The sequence below is a fragment of the Vulpes vulpes genome, chromosome 2 (assembly GCF_048418805.1).
Source record: "Vulpes vulpes isolate BD-2025 chromosome 2, VulVul3, whole genome shotgun sequence".
Lineage (NCBI taxonomy): Eukaryota > Metazoa > Chordata > Mammalia > Carnivora > Canidae > Vulpes > Vulpes vulpes.
In genome coordinates, this window is record NC_132781.1 from 152,967,238 (window position 1) to 152,975,531 (window position 8,294).

Sequence of the window (8,294 nt, forward strand, 5' to 3'; positions counted from 1 at the left end):
GGCCCCGCCGCCGCCCCGCCCCGCCCCCGCCCCCGCCCGGCGCGGCCTCCCGCCGCAGCGCCCCCTCCGCCCGGGCCCGGGATGGCGCTCGCGCCCCGCCGCGGGGCCCGCTCCGCCGCGGGGTCCCGGCCGGTCCCTGCCCACCCTGAGCCCCCGCGGTCCCCTCTGCACGACGACGCGGCGGCAGATGCGCGCTCCCGGGAGCTTTCTGTTGTTTTGCAAGGAAACCATTTGTGGGGCGTCCCCTGTGTGCCGGGCACCTTGCCGAGCGCCCAGATTCGAGTGGTGCACTTCTTGATTTACTTCTGACAATCTGTAATTCCAGGGCTGCCAGGCTTCAGCCATCTCTGAGGACTGACTGGATAGGTATTTGGGGCGAGGGGGTGGGTGGGGGGAAACAATCTGTTGTGAACGCCAGGGGCCTGTTAGCTACTGTCTTGAAGTTCAAAGTGCCCAGTGGATATGTGTGGCACATCTCTGGCCTCCCTTCCAGCTCTGTGATCTGGACCCAAACCAAGGGTTGTTTAGGTATCAGGGTTGATGTAGGGTTGATGGCACAGGGCCCCAGTATTTTTCAAGAATTTTAGGTGTATTCATTTTCCAAATTGCTGTGATTCAAATTATCACAAATTTAGTGGCTTAAAACAACATACATTATCTGAGGTTCAGGTCAGGAGCCCCAGCCCTATCAGCTGAATCTTTTGCTCCAGGTCTAAGAAGGCTATAATCAAGGTTATCAGCAAGGCTGCATCCTCACCCAGAGACTCAACTGGGGAAGAATCCACATGCAAGCGCCTTCAGGTTTTCTTGGCAGAACTTATTTCCTTTGGACTGTATGGCTCAAGGCCTGGGGTTTTTGCTGGCTGTCAGCTGGTTCCAGAGGCATCCGCAGCTCCTGGGGGTTATGTCTTGTGGGCTTCTACAACATGGCTGTTTACTCACTCCATCAGGCCCACAAGGAGAGTCTCTAGCTCCAGTGTGCTAAGACAGAGTTTCACATAATGTAACTTACTATGAATGTAGTGGGAGAGATATTCCATCACTTTTGCCATGTTCTATAGGCTAGAAGAAAGTCAGAGGTCCCACTTGAAATCAAAATGAGGATCACATTTTTATGTGAAAACCAGGAGGCAGGAGTCACTGGGTGTTACCTTAGGTTCGGTCCACCGCACTGAGGTTACTGGAAAACCTAAGGAAAAGTATAGGAAAAGAGAGAGCTAGAAACTAGGAGAGAGTAAGAAACAAAAATCAAAATACACAATGCAGGGAGGCCTGGGTGGCTCAGTCCATTGAGCATCTGATTCTTGGTTTCAGCTTAGGTCAGGATCTCAGGGTCATGAGATCAAGCTCCAGGTCAGGCTCCAAGCTCAGCATGGAGTCTGCTTGGGATTCTTTCTTCTACTCTGCCCCTCCCCACTGTGTGCACTCTCTCTTGCTCTCTAAGATTAATCAATCTTTAAAAAAATACATAATGCACCTCAGTGGGAAAAAAATAACATAATACAGAGGGATAGAAAGGTAACAACAGTGACCTCAAGGATCACTAATTGTTACACATGCCAGAAGCTGCCTAGCCATGCCCTTGATGCCAAAGATTCGGGGTTTGATGAGCCCCACTTTGGAGTGCACACCTACACACACCCTCTCTCAAATAAATCTTTAAAAATAAATAAATAAATAAAAAGCAAAACTAAAATGCCAACAACAGACACAGCATTCCATTTGACTATCTCCTCACTCTAGCGTCAGGTTTATCTTTTTCTCATTTAAATAGGAGCTGCAGGGATCCCTGGGTGGCGCAGCGGTTTGGCGCCGGCCTTTGGCCCAGGGCACGATCCTGGAGACCCCGGATTGAATCCCACGTCGGGCTCCCGGTGCATGGAGCCTGCCTTCTCCCTCTGCCTGTGTCTCTGCCTTTCTCTCTCTCTCTCTCTCTCTGTGACTATCATAAATAAATAAAAATTTTAAAATAAATAAATAAATAGGAGCTGCAACTTCCATGTCACCTATTCATTTCTTTTAACAATTTAACCTCTGTCTACATCACTCCCCTAAAACTTCTATCTTGGGGCACCTGGCTGGTTCAGTCGGAAGAGCATGCAACTCTTGGTCTTAGGGTTGTAACTTCAAGCCCCACATTGGGTGTAAAGATTACTTAAAAATAAAATCTTAAAAAAAACTCAAAACCTTTCTATCTTAAATGTCACTAGTGACCCATCTAGTCTGACATAAACTACTCATTCTCACCAACACCCACAGTTCCCAGAGAAGAGAGAAGAGAGGCTTCTGAATAGGTGTGACCAAATGACTGAATTCTGGCTAATGGGATGTGAGTGGAAGTGACGAGCCAGCTCATAAAACTTCCAGGGGCTGATCTTTGCTCCCTTTGCCATCTGCTTGAAGAATGGAGGAGACTGAGAGTCAAACCAGATGTGCCCATTCCAAGTTTCAGGTCCCACTCCTTCTCAATCACCAGAAATACTTAACAAGACTGAATTCAACTGTTGTAATTCAGCAACATGCATAGTATTTTATTTGTAGCAAATAAGTCTGAGGGCTAGAAGAAATAAGAGATCCTGAAAGCTCTATGACTCTCTGACCATGACTTAGGCTGAGAGTTTAAAGACCCAAGCAAGCTTGTCATTTTTGTGCAAGGACTCTGATGCATTCAGAAGCATTCCTGTAATACCAGGTCCCCATAGTCATCATCACTGCCATAACAGTCAAGTGCAACAACCATTTGGGCCCCCAAGGCACTTGCTTGAATTGACACGTCATCACAAATAACCACAGGTGATGATTTGATTAATCATGACACCACAGCATGCCTTGGATTAGTTGCGTTGTGTTTCTCATTGGCAAAGATCTCAGCACATTGAAACTCAATGACACAACCAAACCAGATCTCTAGTCCCATCTTTTGAGGTGTATTTCCTGGGACCCCCCTCCTAGTACCATTTTCTGTATCAGTCAGGATCCAGCCAATGAGACAGAAACCATACCAGTCACTGGACAGAGGGAATTTAATATAAAGAATAGTTGGAAGAGTTAACTAGGTACAAAGCTGTTAACTAATTGAAAAGGTAAAAAGACAACTCTGAGATATCATGGAGGCAGCAACAGCAGGAGGCATCTATAACTCATAGGGCTAGGAGGACAAAGGGAAACATTTGGAATTATGATAACTTGGACACTTAGAAGAGGGGCTCCACAGAGCTGAAACAGACCTCTTAAGTCTGGTGCTTGTGTCTTGTGTCTCTGAAAGTGGAGGAGGGACCAACAGCGCTGAGGAAGGAGTACCAGCTGGCTGATGCTGGTGTCTCTGGGACACCATGATGCTAGTTCTGCAATTGTCGAAAAACTCTGCAAAGTGGATTCAGCTGCTGTTATAAGAAGGAAAGGCTGCTGCCCAGGTGAAGGAGCTTTGCTAGAGTGACCTCACAGGAAAAGGAAGCAAATAGAGGAAGGGAGCCTCTCTTCCTCCTCTGGACTTACTATCTCCCTCTAGTGGCCCTTATTGGCAGAGCCAAGCACAAAGCCCGCTGACAAAGCAGAAATGTGATTGCTGAGTCCCAGATCCAGCATCTCATAGTAGAAAGCAGAACAGTGGATTTAGAGCTGAGAGACAATAACTTAACAACTGGGATGGGTGCTTTTATAAAGCATTAGAAAAAAGAGGTGAACTTAGGTGAGAATTAGCTGGTTTTCAAGCAGAGATGGAAGGGAAATAAAGTCCAGAGATAACGGGTCTTTCAGAATCAGAAAAACTGCTCCTAGAAAACAAATAGTATAAGACTGAAAAAGGTCTTGAAAGATGTCAACACCTGTAAAGCAAATATTAGCTGAAGAGTGTGGCCTTCTCTCTTATCATTTCACATGACTTTGGTGTAGCCATCATTACATTAAGAGTGAGATGGGAGGGGAGTGCCTGGGTGGCTCATTCAGTTAAGTGTCCAACTCTTGATTTTGGCTCAGGTTGTGATCTCAGAGTTGTGAGATCAAGCCCCGGGTCAGGCTCTGCACTCAGCGTGGAGTCAGCTTGAGATTCTCTCCCTCTCTCTCTGCCTCTCCCCCCACTCACATCACTTGTGATCTTTCAATATTTTTTTTTTTTAAAGAGTGAGGCAAGAAGTGTCAAAGCAAATAAATACATTAGCTTGATAATTCTATCTAGGAAAGAACTTGAGAGTGGTTACTGTCACATGCATCTGCAAGCAAAAGGAGCAGAAACCGGTTGTAATGATTTTGCAGTCAGTCTGGCTAAGCCAGAATACACAAATATGTGGTCAGATATTATTCTGGATGTTTCTGTGAAGGTATTTTAAAGGTGAGATTAACATTTTTTAAAATATTTTTTAAAAGATTTTATTTATTTATTCATGAGAGACACAGAGAGAGGCAGAGACATAGGCAGAGGGAGAAGCAGGCTCCTCACAAGGAACCCGATGTGGGACTCCATCCCTAAACTGGGATCGCGCCCTGAGCCAAAGGCAGAAGCTCAACCACTGAGCCACCCAGGTGTCCCTAAAATATTTTTAAAGTAATCTTCACACCCAACGTGGGGCTCCAACTCATGACCTCAAGGTCAAAAGTCACATGCTCCACCAACTGGACCAGCCAGGTGTCCCATAAGGTTAGACTAACATTTATTTTTTTTTAAGATTTTATTTATTTATTCATGAGAGACACAGAGATAGAGAGAGGCAGAGACACAGGCAGAGGGAGAAGCAGGCTCCCTGCAGGGAGCCCAATGTGGGACTCGATCCTGGGACTCCTGGATCACGCCCTGGGCCAAAGGCAGGCGCTAAACCGCTGAGCCACCCAGGCATCCCTAGACTAATATTTAAATCAGTGGACTTGGGGCAGCCCTGGTGGCCCAGCGGTTTAGTGCCACCTTCAGCCCGGGGGGTGTGATCCTGGAGAGCCGGGATCGAGTCCCACGTCAGGCTTCCCGCACAGAGCCTGCTTCTCCCTCTGCCTGTCTCTCTCTCTCTCTGTCTCTCTCTCTCTCTGTCATGAATAAATAAATAAAATCTTTAAAATAAATAAATAAATAAATCAGTAGACTTTAGTAAAGCAGGTTATTCTTCATAAAGTAGGTGGGCCTCATCTAATTAGTCAAAGGCCTTAATAGAAAAAAAAAAAAAAGATTGACTTCCCCTAAGAAAGAGGGAATTCTGCCAAGGAGGCTGCCTTCAGACTTGAATGGCCTACCAACTCCTCCATGGTGTCTAGCCACAGGCCTACCCTGCAGATTTTGGACTTGCCAGTCTCTGTAATCACGAGCCAGTTATCTCCCCTACACTATATGCACACACACACATATATAAATATACAACCTGGGCAGCCCCGGTGGCGTAGCGGTTTAGCACCACCTGCAGCCCAGGGTGTGATCCTGGAGACCCCGGATAGAGTCCCATGTCAGGCTCCCTAAATGGAGCCTGAGTCTCCCTCTGCCTGTGTCTCTGCCTCTCTTTCTCTCTGTGTCTCTATGAATATAAATAAATAAATAAACAAACAAATAAACAAACAAACAACCCGTTTGTTATGTTTCTCTAGAGAACTCTGACTTATATACCAAAAAGATTTTGGGAGGGCAGCCAGGGTGGCTCAGCAGTTTAGCGCCGGCTTTGGCCCGGGGCCTGATCCTGGAGACCCACGATCGAGTCCCATGTCGGACTCCCTGCATGGGGCCTGCTTCTCCCTCTGCCTGTGTCTTTGCCTCTCTCTGTGTCTCTCATGATAAATAAATAAAATCTTTTTTAAAAAAAAGATTTTGAGGCAATTGTATTGCCAAAGAAACCACGAACCCAAATTTTAAAAAAGCTTTGTCAAAAAAATAAAATAAAATAAATAAAAAATAAAAAAGCTTTGTCAAAAATTAATTAATTAATGAATTAAAAAGGCTTTGTCTGGGATCCCTGGGTGGCGCAGTGGTTTGGCGCCTGCCTTTGGACCGGGGCGCGATCCTGGAGACCTGGGATCGAATCCCACGTCGGGCTCCCGGTGCATGGAGCCTGTTTCTCCCTCTGCCTGTCTCTGCCTCTCTCTCTCTCTCTCTGTGACTATCATGAATAAATAAAGAAAATCTTAAAAAAAAAAAAAAAAAAAAAAAAGGCTTTGTCTGTCAAAAATTCATATGAAATCTCGAGAGATGCTGAATAGCCAAAACAATTTTGAACAAGAAGAATAAATTGAAGGTCTCATACTTAGTGATTTCAAAATGTACTGCAAAGCTATAGGAATCAAAACAGTATGGTACCGGCATAAAGATGGACATACAGACCAATGGAATAAATTAAAGAACCTAGAAATAAATCCTTGCATATATATATGGTCAGATAGTTTCAACAAAGGCTCCAAGACCAATCAATGGGGAAAAAAACAGTCTTCTCAACAAACAGTGCTGGGAAAACTGGAGATCCACATGAAAAGAAGGAAATTAGATTTTTGTCTCACATCACATATAAAAATTAACCCCCAATGGATAAAAGTTCTAAACATAAGTGCTAAAAATCATAAAACTCTCAGAAGAAAACAAAGAACAAAACTTCATGACCCTGGATTTGGCAATGACTCTGCAAATAATACTGAAAGCATGGGCAACAAGAGAAAAGTGGATAAATTGGACTTCATCAAAATTAAAACCTTTTGGGCATCAAATGACACTATGAATAAAGTGATAAGGCAGCCAGGCAACCTATGGAATGGGAGAAAATATTTGCAAATAATATATCTGATTAATATACAAAATATATAAAGAACTCTAGCAACTCAACAACAAAAAACAAGTGACCTGATTTAAAAATGGACAAAGAGGCCCCTGCTGCAGCGCGGAGGTGTGGAGCCAGAGGCAGGGGCACGGGCAAAGAAAAAAAAAAAATGGACAAAGGAGGACAGCCCTGGTGGCGCAGCGGTTTGGCGCCGCCTGCAGCCTGGGGTATGATCCTGGAGACCTGGGATTGAGTCCCATGTCGGGCTCCCTGCATGGAGCCTGCTTCTCCCTCTGCCTGTGTCTCTGTCTCTCATGAATAAATAAATAAATAATATTTTTTAAAAAAAATGGACAAAGGATCTCAACAAACATTTCCCCAAAGATATATATATTTCATGTGCCAATAAGCAAACGAAAAGATGCTCAACATCACTTATCATTAGGGAAATACAAAATCAAAATGTCAATGACATACCACCTCACACCCACTAGGATTGCTACTATTTTTTTAATTTAATTTTTTTAAAAAAGATTTTATTTATTTATTCATGAGAGACACACACACACACACACAGAGAGAGAGGCAGAAGCAGGCCCCATGCAGGGAGCCCGACGTGGGACTCAATCCTGGGTTGTCCAGGATCAGGCCCTGGGCCAAAGGCGGTGCTAAACCACTGAGCCACCTGGGCTGCCCCATCGCTATTATCTAAAACAGAACAGGCTCAGTGGTTGAGTGCCTGTCTTTGGCTCAGGCCGTGATCCCAGAGTCCCGGGATCAAGTCCCATATTGGGCTCCCTGCATGAAGCCTGCTTCTCCCTCTGCCTATGTCTCTGTCTCTCTCTCTCTGTCTGTCTTATGAATAAATTTCTTTAAAATCTTTAAAAAAATAAAGTGAATAATAAAAATTTTTTTTAAAGTAATAAAAAATAAATAAATAAAATAAATAAAACGAACAAAACAGGGGTGCCTGGCTGGCTCAAAGAGCATGCCACTCTTAATCTCAGGGTCATGAGTTCAAGTCCCATGTTGGGTGTAAAGCCTACTTTAAAAAGTAAAACAAGGATCCCTGGGTGGCGCAGCGGTTTGGCGCCTGCCTTTGGCCCAGGGCGCGATCCTGCAGATCCGGGATCGAATCCCACGTCGGGCTCCTGGTGCATGGAGCCTGCTTCTCCCTCTGCCTGTGTCTCTGCCTCTCTCTCTATCTCTCTGTGACTATCATAAATAAATAAAAATTTAAAAAAAAAATAAAAAAAAAATAAAAAAAAAATAAAAAGTAAAACAAGTGTTGGTGAGGATGTGAAGAACTTTGAATCTTTGTGCATTGCTTATGGAAATGTAAAATAGCATAGCTGCTATGGAATATAGCATGACAATTCCTCAAAAAAATTAAACACAGAATTACCATATGATCCAGCAATTCCAATTTTGGGTCTATACCCAAAAGAATTGAAAGCAGGGACTTGAACAGAAACTTGTCTACCAATGTTCACAGCAGCATCATTCATAATAGCCAAAAGGTGGAAGCAACCAAACTATCCACTGATCAATGAATGGGTAAACAAAATGTGGTATATTCAT